Raw genomic sequence first — 16,383 nt, 5'->3', positions numbered from 1 at the left:
ATACTATCAGCGGATATATACCAGTTATTCAGGACGTAAACAGAAAAAAGAACACATGGAATCCAGGAAAAAGAGAGAAGAAAGGAATTTGCAGGATGACAATGTAGGCATATTCCAGGAGAAAAACTGAATAACTGATTAGAGGAAATTAGCCAAGACTGGAAGAGGTTTTAAGACTCAGAGAAAAAGCACCATATGATAGACTCTTAGGTGGATTTAGGCCTAGGAGAAACTTTTGCTTTTGAGGAAATTTGAGATGAATTGGTGATAGACATATATAAAACTAAGTAAACAAAAATATAAACAATTATTACTTCATGGATTACAAAAATGTGTACAAAAAGGAAAAATAAACATAGTATGCTGCATGGTTTAACTGTAGCTAGCAACTGCATAGGCATAATATTGCAAACAATGAATCTAGCCACAAATATAGTCGATTATGATGGAAGAGTGAGGGGATGGGAAGTGTATGGTAATGGTGCTGGTGCTGGTGATTGTGAAAGAGAGCTCATAGTTCATAGTGGACAGTCAATAGACAATGATTAAAAACTGAAATATCAAGTTGTAGCTATATGTTATGTAAGATCATGAAGATAAATATTGAAAGAAAGAATTAAAACCAAGGGGTAGGTATGGGAAAGGGGATGGATGTTAGGACACCAGCCTCACTGATACGCTCGGTGCTGGCACTCCTCTGCAGGCCAGAGCAAGAGATGCTGTTATAAGACAGGGAACTGGAAGTGCTTCACTGAAGACACCACACTGACACAATTATTGTGGTGAGCAGTGCGGCTGGAGGGGCAATCAGGGAAGCCTGGCACACAGAGTGATGGAGATGTTTAATACAACGCAGTATCCCTAGAAGCAAGATGCATGGGCAGCCAACCAAGGGCATTGTTAAACACCCAGTCAAAAGAAATCAAAGATGGATGATTAGGAGGCAGAGGGCAGCTCCCCCAGTAAATATTCATGGTACCTAACCCAGGTTCTAGAACAGGACCAGTGTTCTGACCAGAATTCAACTGACTAAGTGACAGGCCAGATCATCAGGAAGAAGGTTCCTACAACAGTGCAGCAACTATATAAAAGAAAGAGCTCTTCTGCAGAACCACGTGGGGTGCAAGTGTCCCTGCTGCTTGGGCCCATATGACCCAGGAGACCATATGTTATTGGAGGATGTCTATGGCAGGAAAAGATGTTTTATAGACTTAATGGCAACCTTCAGTAGGACAATAGTATAGATGGCTAGAGTTCTGCATGGCCATGCCACGTGCAGTAAAAACGTATATGCTTTCAAAAAACAGCATCCTCTTTCTGATGATCAGGGCCTATTACTCCTCCTAGGATCATAGCTTCTGTACTTTCCTAATGGTCTCTTGGCATGAGGAATCCAAAGTAATTAGACAGCAGCTTAAAATTTAATAGGGCTCTTTTAAGAAAAAAAAAGATTTTTATTTACTTGAGAGAGAGAGAGAGAGAGAGAGAGAGAGAATGAGCAGAGTGGCGAGGGGCAGAGGGAGAGGGAGAAGCAGATTCCCTGCTGAGCAGGGAGCCTGACACGGAGCTCGATCCCAGGACCCCAAGATCATGATCTGAGCTGAAGGCAGATGCTTGACTGACTGAGCCACCCAATCTCCCCTAATAGGACTCTTATTGTGAGCCTAGTGGGAGAGTTCCTTCTACGGAGGCAACGTCCAAGGTTAGGAAGAGGGAGAAGCACAAATTTCCTATTTGCTGAAACATAAAATGTGAAATATAAAAGCACAGATTGAAAGCAAAAACATAAAAAAGATACACCACACAAACAGTAACTTTAAAAAAACTGGTAGGACTTTCCTATTATCAGACAAAATAGTCTTCAAAACAAAGAGTATTGCTAGAGATAAAAAGGGGTATTTCCTTTTTTCTTTTTTAAGACTTTTTATTCATTTATTTGACAGAGAGAGAGACAGCCAGCGAGAGAGGGAACACAAGCAGGGGGAGTGGGAGAGGAGGAAGCAGGCTCCTAGCAGAGAAGCCTGATGTGGGGCTCGATCCCAGACTGCCAGGATCACGCCCTGAGCTGAAGGCAGATGCCCAACGACTGAGCCACCCAGGCGCCCCAAAGAGGGGTATTTCCTAATGACAACAGAGCCAATTCATCAAAAACACATAAAAATCCTAAATTTTTGTGTGTATATGTGTATATGTTCCTAAATGGCAAACAGAGTTTAAAAGCATATGGGAAGCAATAATTAACAAAAGTAGAAGGAGAATAGAAAATGAACAATCCTAGTTGGAGTCTTGAACTCCTGTCTCTTAGTAACTGATACAAAAAGAAAATACATAGGGGCGCCTGGGTGGCTCAGTCATTAAGCATCTGCCTTCAGTTCAGGGTGTGATCCTGGCGTTCTGGGATCGAGCCCCACATCAGGTTCCTCCGCTATGAGCCTGCTTCTTCCTTTCCCACTCCCCCTGCTTGTGTTCCCTCTCTCACTGGCTGTCTCTTTCTCTCTCAAATAAATAAATAAAATCTTAAAAAAAAAAAGAAAATACATAATTAGTAAGAATATAAAAATTTGAACACTATCAACCAGCTTATTTAGTAGATGTTTATGGAACACTATATCCGTTAACTGAAGTATACACATTTTTTAAGCACTTACAGAACATTCATAAAGAAAGACCATATGCTGAGCAATAAAATAAGTCTGAATAAATCAAAATATTGAAACCATAGAGTATATTCTCTGACTACAAGTCAAGTAAGTTAGAAATTAATAATAAAATATATGTAGAAAACCCATAGAAATTTGAGAATTAACAGTTTTAATAACCTTGGGATCAAAGAAAAACTCACAAGGAAATTAGAAAATACGTTGCACTAAATGACAAGGAAAGCACAAGGAAAGTACAAAAAATTGGGGGAATTTCCCTAAAAGAGGAAATTCATATGTAAAGAGGACATTCATAACTTTAAATATTTATATTAGAAAGCAAGAAGATCTAAAATCATGATCTAAGCTTCCACATTAGGAAGCTAGAAAAGAAAGACCAAAATAAGCCCAAAGTAAGCAGAAGAAAGTAATAAGGATAAAAAAAAAATTCAGTGAAACAGAGGACAAATAATGGAGAAAATCAATAAAGTCAAAAGTTAGTTCTTTGAAAATATTAGTACAATTGATAAATTGCTAGGGATACTGATCAATAAAAATAAGAGGAAATATAGGGTGTCTGGCTGACTCAGTTCATAAAGGGTGCAACTCTTGATCTGGGGGTTGTAAATTCGAGCCCCAAGTTGGATGTAGAGATTGCTTGAAAATAAAATCTTAAAAAAAATAAATAAGAGAAAAGAATCCACAAGTTAACCAACATCAAGATCAGATCTTACATACATTAAAGGATGGAGCTATTATGATGGGGCATTATGAACAACTTCACGCCAACAGATTAAACAATGCTGATGAAATGAATGAATTTTTTGAATAACACAACCTAACACAACTGATAGATTTAGATAGCTGTGTGCCTATGAAAGAAAACTGAATTTCTAATTTAAAACCCTCCACAAAGAAAACCCTTAGCCTAGATAGCTTTATAGGTGAATTCTATTAAACATTTAAGGAAGAAATAACACCAATACTACATAAACTTCCTAAAAAATGGAGGAAGAGAGAAAAAAGACCACTGCATAACTCATTTTATAAGCTACATGACCTTAATAACAAAACCTTCTCAAAGATATGTCAAGGAAAGAAATATTCAAACCAATATTTCTCATGAACTAGAGACAAAACTCTTTAACAAAATATTAGCAAATTAAATTCAATAATATAAAAAGGATAATACATTGTGACCAAGTTGGGTTTATCCCGGTAATGCAAGGTTGCTCTGACATTCTAAAATAATGTAATTCACAAATCTAATTAATGTAATTAACAGATTTAAAGATAAGATCATTAAATGAGCTCAGTATTTAAGGAAAAAGAGCATTTGAAAAAAATCCAACACACATTTATGATTTTAAAAGAAATATAAAGCGAGAAATAAAAGAGAACCTCCTCAATCCAATAAAATGTGTCTAAGGAAAACCTATAGCTAACATCATGATTAATGGTGCAATATTAAACATGTTTCCATTAATGTGGGAGACAAGGCAAGGATGTACATTCTCACCTTTCTATTCAATATCACATTAATGTGTTTGCCAGTGTCATGAAGCAAGAAAGATCAATAAAAGGCATAAATATTGGGAAAAAAATAAAATTGTCTTTGTTTGGAGGCAACCCAAAAGAAGCAACAACAATTTTTAGAACCCTACTACTAAATTTGGTACGTGAATTTAGTAAGGTCTCAGTACACATGACCAATGTACAAAAATCCATTGTATGTCTATATATTAGCAACAAATAATTGGAAATTAAATTTTAAAATAAATTCCATTTATAATAGCATCAAAGTACACAAAGAATCTATGAATAAATTTAACAAAAGAAACAAAAAGACCTATGCACTGAAAAACTACAACATATTATCGAGAGAAATTAAAGATGATCTAAATAAATGAAATGCTATATCATGCTTGTGGGTTGGAAAAAATACTGTAAATATGGCATAAAGGCAGAAAAATATATCAATGAATAAGAAGAGAGTCCAGAAATAAGTTCACCTATACACTGACAATTGATTTATTCTCTTTACAAAGGCACCAATGTAATTCAATGACAAAAAAAATCTTACAAACTGTGCTGGGGAAAAAAAATGAATCTTATCTGTACCTTATAGTATAAAGAAAAATTAATTTGAGATGAACTAGTGCTTAAATGTAAAAGAAGAACCTATAAAGCTCTTAGAATAAAATAAAATAAAATATGAATATGAATATGAATATCTTTGTAAATAGGGGCTAGGCAAAGATTTCTTTGGATAAGGAAAGCAGAAATTCTAAAAGAGAAAATTGATGATTTAGAATTCTACAAAATTAAAAGCATTTGCTCATCAAAAAACGCCTTTCAGTAATGATCAATAAACTCACAGAAAAATGCTCAACATCATTAGTCATCAGGAAAATGAAATTAAAATCACAACAAGCTATTCACATATCCACTAGCGTGGCTAAAATTAGAAAGACCAAAACACCAAATGTTAAGAGCATGGAAAGCCACTAGGTTTCTCATATAGTGTTGGTGAGAGTGAAAAATGTTACAGCCACTATGGTAAACTTTTTAAGAGTTTCTTGTAAAGCTAAATATATACCTACTTATGATCTGATGATTTTATTCAGAGATATTTACCCAAAAGAAAATAAAGATATATGTACAAAGATTTAAACACCAATGTTCATTGCAGCTTTATTCATAATAGTAGAAACACTGGAAACAACCAAATGTCCATCAACAGAAAAAGAAATAAAATGTGGCAAACTCATGGAATGCTACTCATTAATAGAAAGGAAGATGGTACCAATGGATGGAACAACATGAATGAATCTCAAAAAATATTATGCTCAGAGGAAGAAGCCAGATACAAAAGAGTACTTACTCTATGGGTCATTTTTTATGAATTTCAAGAACACATGAAATTCAGCAATGGTCAGGTATTTAAGTGGTTGACTCTAGAGGGGGAGCTAGGATACCCCTCTATCTTTCCCATGGATAAACTGGAGAGGGACAGGAGGGAAATTTCTCTGTGATGGGAATCTCATATATGATAATTAGGGTGGTAGTTATACTTTTGAAAACATAACAAACCGTACATATTAAGATACATACATTTTTATGGTATATACTTACACTCCAAATTTTTTCAAAATTTATAGCAGAAAACAAATGAGAAAGACTTGGGGAGTAGGCAGGTGCCAAGAGCTAAGTCAAATCATCACTTTCAGATTTAAACTATTTCAAAAATTTCCCCAGACTGTTAAGCTCCACCTCTGTGGCGGAAGTATAGATACTAACTATGGTGATCCTTCCAGAATCTCTAGGTTGATTCTAGATCCACGGTAGAGTAGCTCACTCCCTTGACCTTCCAAAGGAGGCTCATATGTAATACTAAATGGGACATTTACAGAATTGCCAAAGGTTAAGACGACAAAGGGCCATGGAGGGCATCTAGTGCTAGAGATGATAGATCTATCTATCTATCTACTCAAAGTAGCAAGAGTGGGAATGGAAATGAGTAAGGTCATAGCACCTTGGTGGGGACGTCGGTAGACCAAAGCATCATTTAGGTCCAATGGAGTACCATCCTGTGGGAAGGCAGGCCAGTATACCCAGCTTTTTTGTTTCTAAGACAAACTAGAATTTCAAATTTCTTACATAAAATCATCTAACTTTTAAATGTTGGCAAATAAATTTTAAATTATATTGAAAAATTCTGTAGAAAACATAGGAGAAAACTTGGAGTAGGCCAATATTTTTTAATTAATGACCAGAAGCACAATCCATAAAAAGATAAATTTATAAATTTGACTTTATCTAAATTTAAAACTCCTGCTTTCCCAAGGACACTGTTGAAAGAATGAAAAAATAGGCCACAGACTGAGAGACAATATTTGTAAGTCATATATCTGATAAAGGACTTATATTCAGCATTTATAAAGGATATTCAAAACTCAAGGGAAAAGAGGGACTTCTGGGGAGGATGGTGGAGTAGGAGGATGCTGAACTCACCTCCACAGATACAATTAAATAACACCCACATCAGTGTAAATAACCCAGAAAGCAACCCAAAGATTGGCAGAACAGACTCTCCACAGCTAAATGTACAGAAGAGGCCACACTGAGAGGATAGGAGGGCGGAGATGCATTCAGGAGTCAAATGGACCTGTGGGACTGTCCCTGGGAGGGAGGAACACTGCAGGCACGGAGAGGGAAGAGAACCAGACTATCACACTGGGTAGCCCGCACAGAGAAGATGAATCTCCGTTGCATATGGCTTTGAAAACCAGAGGAGCATAATTTTGTGAGTTCTTACACTCAGCGGGGCTTAACACCTTGAACTTTAAAAATCAGCAGGCTTTGCTCTGGGAGAGCCAGAAAGTTAAGAGGAAACTGAGTCTCTGCCCTTAAAGAGACCGCACAACAAGCGGACCCATGAAGATATCGCATAGAAGCAGCACCTTGAAAGACGTCTGGGGTACACAGGAGGGAGATTTGTTTACTAATCTCAGAACCTGTGCTGGAGGGGCAGAGAACTCTGGGAAGCTTTTCCAAGAACAAAAGAACTGGCAGGCGCCATTTTCCTCCCTTACCCCTCAGCCTAGATACATGGACACCTCCGGGAACCAGCATAGCGCCAACACTTTCTACCTAACTTGTTAATAGTGCACCCAGCCCCCTAAGTTCTTCTGCAGACATGCCCCCTCCTGCCTGGCCTGGCTCCAGTTCCCCCTCCCATTGCAGACCCACCCAAACAACGCTACCACTGCACTCCCCACCCCCATGTTCTGCTGCCAACCTGTCTCCTCAAATACACCCTTGGCTAGAGTGCATCCAGTGTTGCCACAAGCCTGGCTGTGTGCAAGCAGCCCCCACAGGGGCCAGCACCACCCCAGAGTGACTCCTGAACTGGGAAGAGAGGAAGAAAACCACACACACCAGTCCAACTGTGGCCCTAGCAACAGGCTGGCGTCAGATATTGGGTTTAACTTCAGGCCCCATCCACCAAAGACAGCATCTCAGGGATGACACAGGCAAAGTGCCCTGCAGTTTGGTGCGACCAAATCTTTGGCAAATGCTGGTCTGACTCAACTTAAGCCCAACTTAAGCCCCTTGGGCCTTGTTGGTATTTCTTCTGTGTTGGTTGTGATCTCTCTTCTTTCATTCATGATTTTATTTATTTGGGTCCTTTCTCTTTTCTTTTTGATAAGTCTGTCCAGGGGCTTATCAGTCTTAAAATTCTTTCAAAGAACCAGCTCCTAGTTTTGTTGATCTGTTCTGTTCTTTTGGTTTCTATTTCATTGATTTGTTGCTCTAATTTTTATTAATTCTCTTCTCCTGCTGGCTTTAGGCTGTTCTTTCTCCAGCTCCTCTAGGTGTAAGGTTAAGCTGTGTATTTGAGACTTTTCTTGTTTCTTGAGAAGAGCTTGTATTGCTATATACTTCTCTCTTAGGACAGCCTTTGCTGCTCCTAAAGGTTTTGAACAGTTGTGTTTTCATTTTCATTTGTTTCCATGAATTTTTTAAATTCTTCTTTAATTTCCTAGTTGACCCATTCATTCTTTAGTAGGATGCTCTTTAACCTCTACGTATTTGTGTTCCTTCCAAAGTTTCTCTTGTGATTGAGTTCAAGTTTTATAGCATTGTGGTCTGAAAATATGCAGGGAATAATCCCAATCTTTTGGGACCAGCTGAAACCTGATTTATGAACCAGTATGTGATCTATTCTGGAGAACGTTCCTTGTGTACTCGAGAAGAATGTGTATCCATTGCTTTAGGATGGAATGCTCTGAATATATCTGTGAAGTCCATGTGGTCTAGTGTGTTAGTCAAAGCTCTTGTTTCCTTGTTGATCTTCTGCTTAGATGATCTAGCAGATATATTTATAACAGCCCCAATCTGGAACAGCCCAGAATATCCATCGACAGATAAGTGAATAAATAAACTATGTATTTCCATATAATGGAACACTACTCAGCTATCATAAAGAATGAACTAATGATACACATTAGAACATGGCTAGATATCAAAATAGTTAAGCTGAGTGAGAGAAACCAGACCAAAAGAAAGTACAACCTGTATGGTTCCATTTATATAAAATTCTAGGGAATACAAACAAATGTATAGTAAAAGAAAGCAGATCAGTTGTTACCTGGAACAAAGAGTAGAAAGTCAGGGATGGATTACAAAGGGGCATAAGGAAACTTTTGGGGGTGATGGATACGCTCATTATCTTGATTGTGGTAATGGTTTTCATGGGTGTGTTCATGTGTCAAAATTTATCAAACTGTATATCTATAATATTTGCTCTCTATTTAATGTCAGCTATACTACTTCAATAACTTGTTAAAAAAAACAAGAAAAAATTATTTAGGCCCAACCAAAGATATCTCTGAGCAAAACATAGCCGTCAAAATACCAATGACCACTTAAGAGTCAAAAAAACTGAGACCTAGAGAGAGACAGTGATTTACGCAGGTAAGATTCTACTTGTAAACTCTGTATCTAGGGGCTAGACAAGAACAAGCCAAAATGATGTTATTGATGAGGATAACGATTTAAATGAATTATAGCTCCTTATCTATTTTAAGACCTGTGTTCACAGGGGAAAGCAGAGCTTAAAGTCAAAAGCTCTGGTCTGAATCTCTACTCCATCACTAACCAGCTCTATGACCTTGAGCAGTTTCCTTAAAATTTGCAGAATCTCAGTTTCTTCATCTGTACATCCATGTTAAGAATATCTACCTTATCTTTTTTAAGATTTTATGTCTTTATTTGAAAAAGAGAGAGACGCTTAACCAACCAGGTGCCCCCCCAAATATCTACCTTATAAGGCCTTCTTGAGAATTAAGTAAAATAGGTTATGGTCAAGTAAAGTTTATTTATTTATTTATTTATTTATTTATTTATTTATTTATTTATTTATTTATTTGGGAGAGAGCAACAGAGAGAGAGAGAGAGACAGAGGGAGAGCATGCAAGCAGGGAGGAGGAGCAGAGGGAGAAGAAGCAGCAGACTCCCCACAGGGCAGAAAGCCCCATGCAGGCCTCAATCCCAGGATGCTGAGACCACGACCTGAGCTGAAGGCAGACACCCAACCAACTGAGCCACCCAGGCACCCCAGTCAAGTAAATTTTTAATAAATATAATTGAGTGAATTTTATCTGTGACATAGATTGGGGAATATGTTATATGAATTGATATATTATAAAGCTGAGGGTAAGAAAAGTTAAGGGTTTCCCCTTGATCATGCAATCAGGAAAGATAGAGTTGGCTTATCTCCTAAATCCCAGTCCAGTGTAAAATGACACTAACCAAGGTTACTGGAAAAATCCATCTTTAAATGTAGAGTAGGGAGGATCTTCTCAGAGAGTCACTTAATTCAAAAGTCCCAAAATGGCAGCCTTGTGGCCATATTTAGCCTTCTGAAGTATTTAGATTCTGAGTGCAAAACGTTTTAAGAAATTTAAGTCAAGATTTAAAGTTTGGAAGATTTCACATAAAAATCTGAACTTCCTGCTTGTTTTGGAAAACAATGAGCACATTTGGCAACAGTGAGCATCTACTGATGAAGGGCAGTGGAGAGCTGGAGGTAAGGAGCAGATGCCCCTTCAGATAGTTGGGTCCCCTCAGGTCTTTGCAGTCCCTACCATCCCTCACACCCTGACACTAGACCTTCCTCACTTATAATATAAACCTGGCACTTGTGGACATTTATATGTGCAACCCACGTTTTCCACCATTCTGCCTCCCACAGTTAACCATCATTTCCAGAGGGCCAGCTATGTTTATGATTTGTCATCTAGAAATGGCAGTGAGCTGTGATGACATTCGGACAGTCACTCAACAGAACTGACTCCCTCTAGGCTGCCTGTGTAAGCAGTTTCCACGTACACCAATTGAAGCAGAAATCTGGCAATCTTCCAGCATATGTGAGCAATGTAGATACTCAATCTGGATTTTCTTGGGCACCAAAGTGGATGTATTTTGGGGGTTCTGACTGTTGAATGAACCAACATGACATTCTGCCTTGATCAAATTTACCAGACAACTGCCCTGTTTCCACAGACCTGTGCTCCCATAGCCACAACTTTAAGTGGCTCGTAACCACATTAAAATTTCTGAGGAAGCTGATGGGTATGAAAACTAGCGCTGCCCAGGACACTGAGATAAACCTTAAGTGAGCCCATGAAGTAAACACACAACACATATTCAGGATGAGACAGAGGAAAACCAACAGATAACACACTAAAACGTGATTTTTTATATACAAAAACTACCAAACTGTCTACAATTAATGAATACAAATCACTTTTTGGCTCTGAAATAGTTCCTCACAGCACACAAAAGTAAGTTAAAACGTATGCTTGAGACCTTGGTGTACACATCTGCTCTTGATCTTCTGTCAATACAAAATATTTTTCCTCTTTCATCCTCAACAGTGGATCAGGAAGCCTGTAATGAACTATATAGCACCAGCCAATCTAAAAGCGTTTTTGAAAACCGAGATCTAGAAAAAGATATATCTTCTCATTCGTCTCTCACCATAACTACAAAATACAAAGAAGAATCCAACTCTTTTTTTAAAGATTTTACTTATTTATTTGAGAGAGAGAGCATGAGCAAGAGAGAGAGAGAGCACGAGCCAGGGTTGGGAGGTTGGGGGTAGCATGAGTGGGGGAGGGGGAGGTGCAAAAGGAGAGGGAGAACAGACTCCCTGTTTAGTAGGGAGCCCCACAAGGGGCTCAATCGCAGGACCCTGAGATCATGACCTGAGCCGAAATTAGACATTTAACTGACTGAGCCATCCAGGCACCCCAGAATAACCAATTTTTCAGTATGCTGACTATCCTGGATTTTGCCACTATGAAACAGAGGTCACTGTAAGGATAATTGCTGTAGACAGTTATATACAGCTATGGAAGAGCCACCCATGGGAGGAGATCAGCTGACTCTCTGTATGTCTATGGTTTGTCTTGTTTTGCTTTTTCAAACAGCGAAATGCTTGCGGTTAATTATTTTTGTGATTTCATTCCCCAGAGAAAATGTACTACACACCATCCACTTTCTATTATTTTGTTTTAACAGATTTAAAGATCTATTGCCTGGTATGATTTGTAAACACTAGCAAGCCAAGAAGAGAGCACTCAAAAACTAACAATCATTTTAAGGGACTATGTTAAAAATTCTAAATAATAAACCCAGTCACCACCCGACCCAAGACAAAGGTTGGTAACAAGGTACAGAACTGCTCCTGTTTTCCTGTCTTACTCAGAGTCTACCATTGACTCCAGGCCTCTTTCTCTCTCTAATAAATGCCAGGTTTTATTGACACATTTTATCTGCTTCTTGACATAGACACCAAAAGTTCTGGAATGTGAGGTCTCTTTTTGAGTCACCATTTATCCCCACACATTTGCAGGGAGAACACCATTATAATTCTCCCAGGCTCTTGACTTTGTTTTTTAGACACAGCCCCAGGACACACCCGGTGCATCTGTTTTCCTCTCAGAAGAGAAGCATTCTCGATTACTCTCTTTTCCCCTCAGAGAAATGTACCACCCACAGATGACACAGATCTTTTGGTCAACAATCTTCCAAAGAGATACAAGATTTGTTCTCCATCATCAGCAAGGAAGCTGTACTCAATTTTTTTCTTTACTAGAATTAAAAAAAAAAAAAGTGGGTGGGAATCCTATAAAATTGTGATGGAGAAGGCTCCTTTAGGGAAAAAGAGTAAAAGAACATTTGCAAGTTCACTCCAGGAAGTTGCGCGGAATTGATCCCCAAAAGTCATGCACAAAATACCTCAGTTTGATCGGAGAGCACTTTGGGTTTTCCCTCTTGGATGCTGGATCTTTTTCTTTTTCTTTCTTTCTATTTTTTTTTTTTTAATCTCATTGAACTCTGAGCTCTAGACTCATAACAGTGTTAGGCATGCATTGTCACTATAGGGTTTTTCATCTCTGTGTCATTTTACAGACGAGCTCAGAGAATCCCTGAGCTAAAGGGAATTATTTGGATTCCTGTTTTACAGCTGAAGAAACTGAAGAAGAGAAGCAAAGAGTTTCCCACTGAGACACAGAAAGAGCCTGTTTCAGGGGCTCAGTCTGCAGGGTTTCAGAGTTCAAACGCCCACTCAGAACATGACAACAGGGGAACAAGACAGCCTTCTAAAACTAGCATGAAATGCTGGATTTTGTTATTCTCTCTATATAATGTAATGTAGCATGGTTGCATGGGGAGGGACAGCAACAGAAAAATGTGAGGAAATTGTAGCTATATCCAAAATAGTCTTATTTTACATAATTGGATGTGATTTAAGAAATGGAGTCATTCTCCCCTGCCGCGACATTAGTGAGACCCTTGGTGCCAGATACATCTAAATCTTTCCATTTTATTCTGTATTTGATAGTAGCTGTTCTCACAATGTAAAAAAGAGATCATTTGGGTATAGTTGAACTATATGCCAAAACTCCTCTCGGAACATGTGACTTTTAGTACAGAAAGCAAAAGCTTTTTTGTCACTAAAAAGAGGTACGCTTCCTGGGCATATAAGTTTACCAGAATTTCCAGTTATAATATGAAGACTTTATTTTATGTGCAGAAAAAAACCATAATGGTGATTTGTGAATCCTGCTGGAGGCAAAAGGAGTAACAGAGAGGAAGGTCAAAGGCCGGGATAACCTAGTTCTAGTGTTGGTAAGTAAAAACAATAGTATTGTATCTACCATTTAGCGAGCATTTTCCATACATTTTCTGATTTAATCCACACAACTTTTTTTTAAGATTTTATTTTTTTATTTGAGAGAGAGAGAGTGTGTGCACAAGCTGGGGTGGGGTGGGCAGAGGGAGAGGGAGAAATAGACTCCCCGCTAAGCAGGGAGTCTGACTCGGGGCTCTATCCCAGGACCCCAAGATCATGATCTGAGCCGAAGGCAGACTCCTGACTGAGCCACCCAGGTGCCCCACATAACTCTTTACATTTGATATTTTTGTTTCCATTTTACAGATGAGAATATGAAATTGGAGGGGCAAAGTAACTCCCTCACGATCATGTTCAATGTCAGTGTGGTTAAACAAGTAGTCTTTTGGAACCAAACAGACTGGGGAGTGTCAAATACATTTATCACTTGTAGAGGGGCCAACTATCGTACTTTGCTCCAGACTCAGGTTGCCTGGAAGGCAGGACTTCCAGGGCAAACCAGGATGATGGCTCACATTACAAGCTGTGTATCCTTAAAGACAGTACCTCCCTGGTCTGGACCACAGAGGAAATTGGACCAGGATGCTCTCTAAGGTTCACTGGAGTGCTATCGTCTGATTTCCCTCTCTGCATAGTGACATGGGATCATCTCTCTACTCATAACCTCAAAGAATGTGTAGTATCACTGTCTTTACTCTTCCCCTCTCTATGAATGAGCTCTCCCAGTGTATTCTAGAAAGCCCCCTCTGTTCAAATCTTTTGTTTTGTTTTGTTTTAAAGATTGATTGATTGATTGATTGATTGATTTGACAGAGAGAGAGAGAGAGAGAGAGAGACAGCCAGCGAGAGAGGGAACACAGGCAGGGGGAGTGGGAGAGGAAGAAGCAGGCTCCCAGCGGAAGAGCCTGATGTGGGGCTCGATCCCAGGACTCTGGGATCACGCCCTGAGCGGAAGGCAGACGCGTAAGGACTGAGCCACCCAGGCGCCCCCCCTCTGTTAAAATCTACACAGCTACCAGAGAACTCATAACCACAGCTCTCCAGGGAACAGGCCTGGGCATGATAAACCTCTACTGGCACCCGCCTTAACATTTCAAGGGAGACTTCACATTTATCATGTCTACTCAACCTCTCCCAGCCTCTGTTTTCCCATCAAAATGAGAATAATAAAAATTGTATCTCACAGGGTTAGTGAGAATCAAGTGAGATCAAAGATGTAAAAGTGCTTTTATAAACTGTAGAAAATATAAAAATGTATCCCATGCTGCCTCTTAACAGAGTGTGGGTATGTGATTCACAAATCTACTTGCAGGTAGCCCGGGTCTGTGTCTACCCCCACAGTCTCATCCCACACAGCAACTAACCCGTATGGGTTGTTGAAGATGGAATTTTCTATTCCTAAGTCTCTGGATCCCTTCTTATTTTAGCCATGAGTCTAGACATTTGCTGGCCATAACCTCTTGATTCAATAATCAGGAAACAGGAAACTTGTTCTTTACATCAGATTGGAGATAGAGATTAGGAAAATAGGATGGGAATAGCTCAAACTCTGGGACACTAGTTAAATGTTTAGAAGAGAAAAAAGGAAACCCATCATTATGGTGGTGCAATTGTCTAATCTCTTCAGTAGTCAAAATTGTCTCTGTTCAGTCTAATTCACAGAGGTATTTTGAGGATCAATGGGACATGAATGTGAAGGTTCTTTCAAAACCACGTAAAGGAAGCTACAAAATTAAATACTAGGCACGTTTGTGGGTAGGAATATAGATATATATTTCAAAAATATATATGCACATATTTCATCTAGTCTGATGATCTTATTTTACATGTGATAATATGAGGAGCTAGGACAGTTAGTGACTTACACAGAGCTAAGAGCCATGATGAAAATTCAAATCCCTTGACATTCAGCCAGTGTTCAAGAATCATAAAGATTGCCTTACTTTGGGATCCCCCAGAAGCAGCCTTTGAGGCAAGAATTCAAGTGCGCGTGGTTTATTTGGGAAGTAGTTCCAGGGACCATGAGTCAGGCAATGGGAAACGAGATAGAGACAAGAAAGAACCAATCAAGCAAGGTTCCACTGTGGACAACTGGAGCATCACTCTGCTGAGGAACTCAGGGAAGCACCATGAATGCTGTGTCAGAGTTATCCCAACTGAGAGACAAGAAGACCACAGTTTGTATCCCATCAGTCATTGGGTGACAGCTGCTGGGGGAATGTCAATTCCTTCACCACCTCTAGCATACAGGTGGAATGGGCTCCAGTGACCACGGAGTGCCCTTAGCAAAGATTCATAGGATTTGGAAATTAGAGGTTGAGCCAGCATGCTCAGCAGTGGTACAAGCTGAGGGGACACTGGCAGGTACAGATGACCATCTATAACTGGTGTCTTGGGGGGTCCACTAGATGAATAGACCAGAGAATGCTGCAATGCCCTCTACCACCATATTCCATTGCAATGTAAACCCTATTAAGGCAAGAATACAAGTATTTTTGTTCTGTTTTGTTCATTGCTGAATCTTCAAGTTCTAAAAGAGTGATAACACATCATAGCTACTTATTAAATACTGGTTGAGTGAATGAAGAACACCCCTGACAATTGGCCAGTCTGCTTCTCCTTGAATGCCCCTCCAGGGAGGAGGCACGTGGGATGAGTTAAGGCAGCTGGATCAGTTACTGAACCATCCTCTGCTAGAAAGTTCTTCCTGACATTAACTTCCTATGTGCTTCCCTGTAACACTTATCTTCTGGCTCTAATTTTCTCTGGGACCAAAGAGGAATAAATCTAGCTCCCTGTTCCACTTGACAATATTTCCAATATATTCGGAAAGCTGTGTGTGCCTGGTCTCTTCAGCTGTCCACTTATGATAGGGTTTTTAAGAGCTTTCACTTTCCTGGTAGTGGGAAGAACATGGTGTTAGGAGCCAGCCCTGTCCCTTTCAAGGGGAGTGATCTTGGGTAAGCTTCTTCCTCTAAAAACATGTAGATGAGATTAATAAGAACTATATTTCAGAGTTGGTGTGAGGATGCACTG

This window comes from Ursus americanus, chromosome 12 (genome assembly GCF_024610735.1).
Source record: "Ursus americanus isolate L20-20 chromosome 12, mUrsAme1.1.p, whole genome shotgun sequence".
Classification (NCBI taxonomy): domain Eukaryota; kingdom Metazoa; phylum Chordata; class Mammalia; order Carnivora; family Ursidae; genus Ursus; species Ursus americanus.
The sequence above is the reverse complement of the archived record's forward strand: the minus strand, read 5'-3'. Positions refer to the sequence as shown.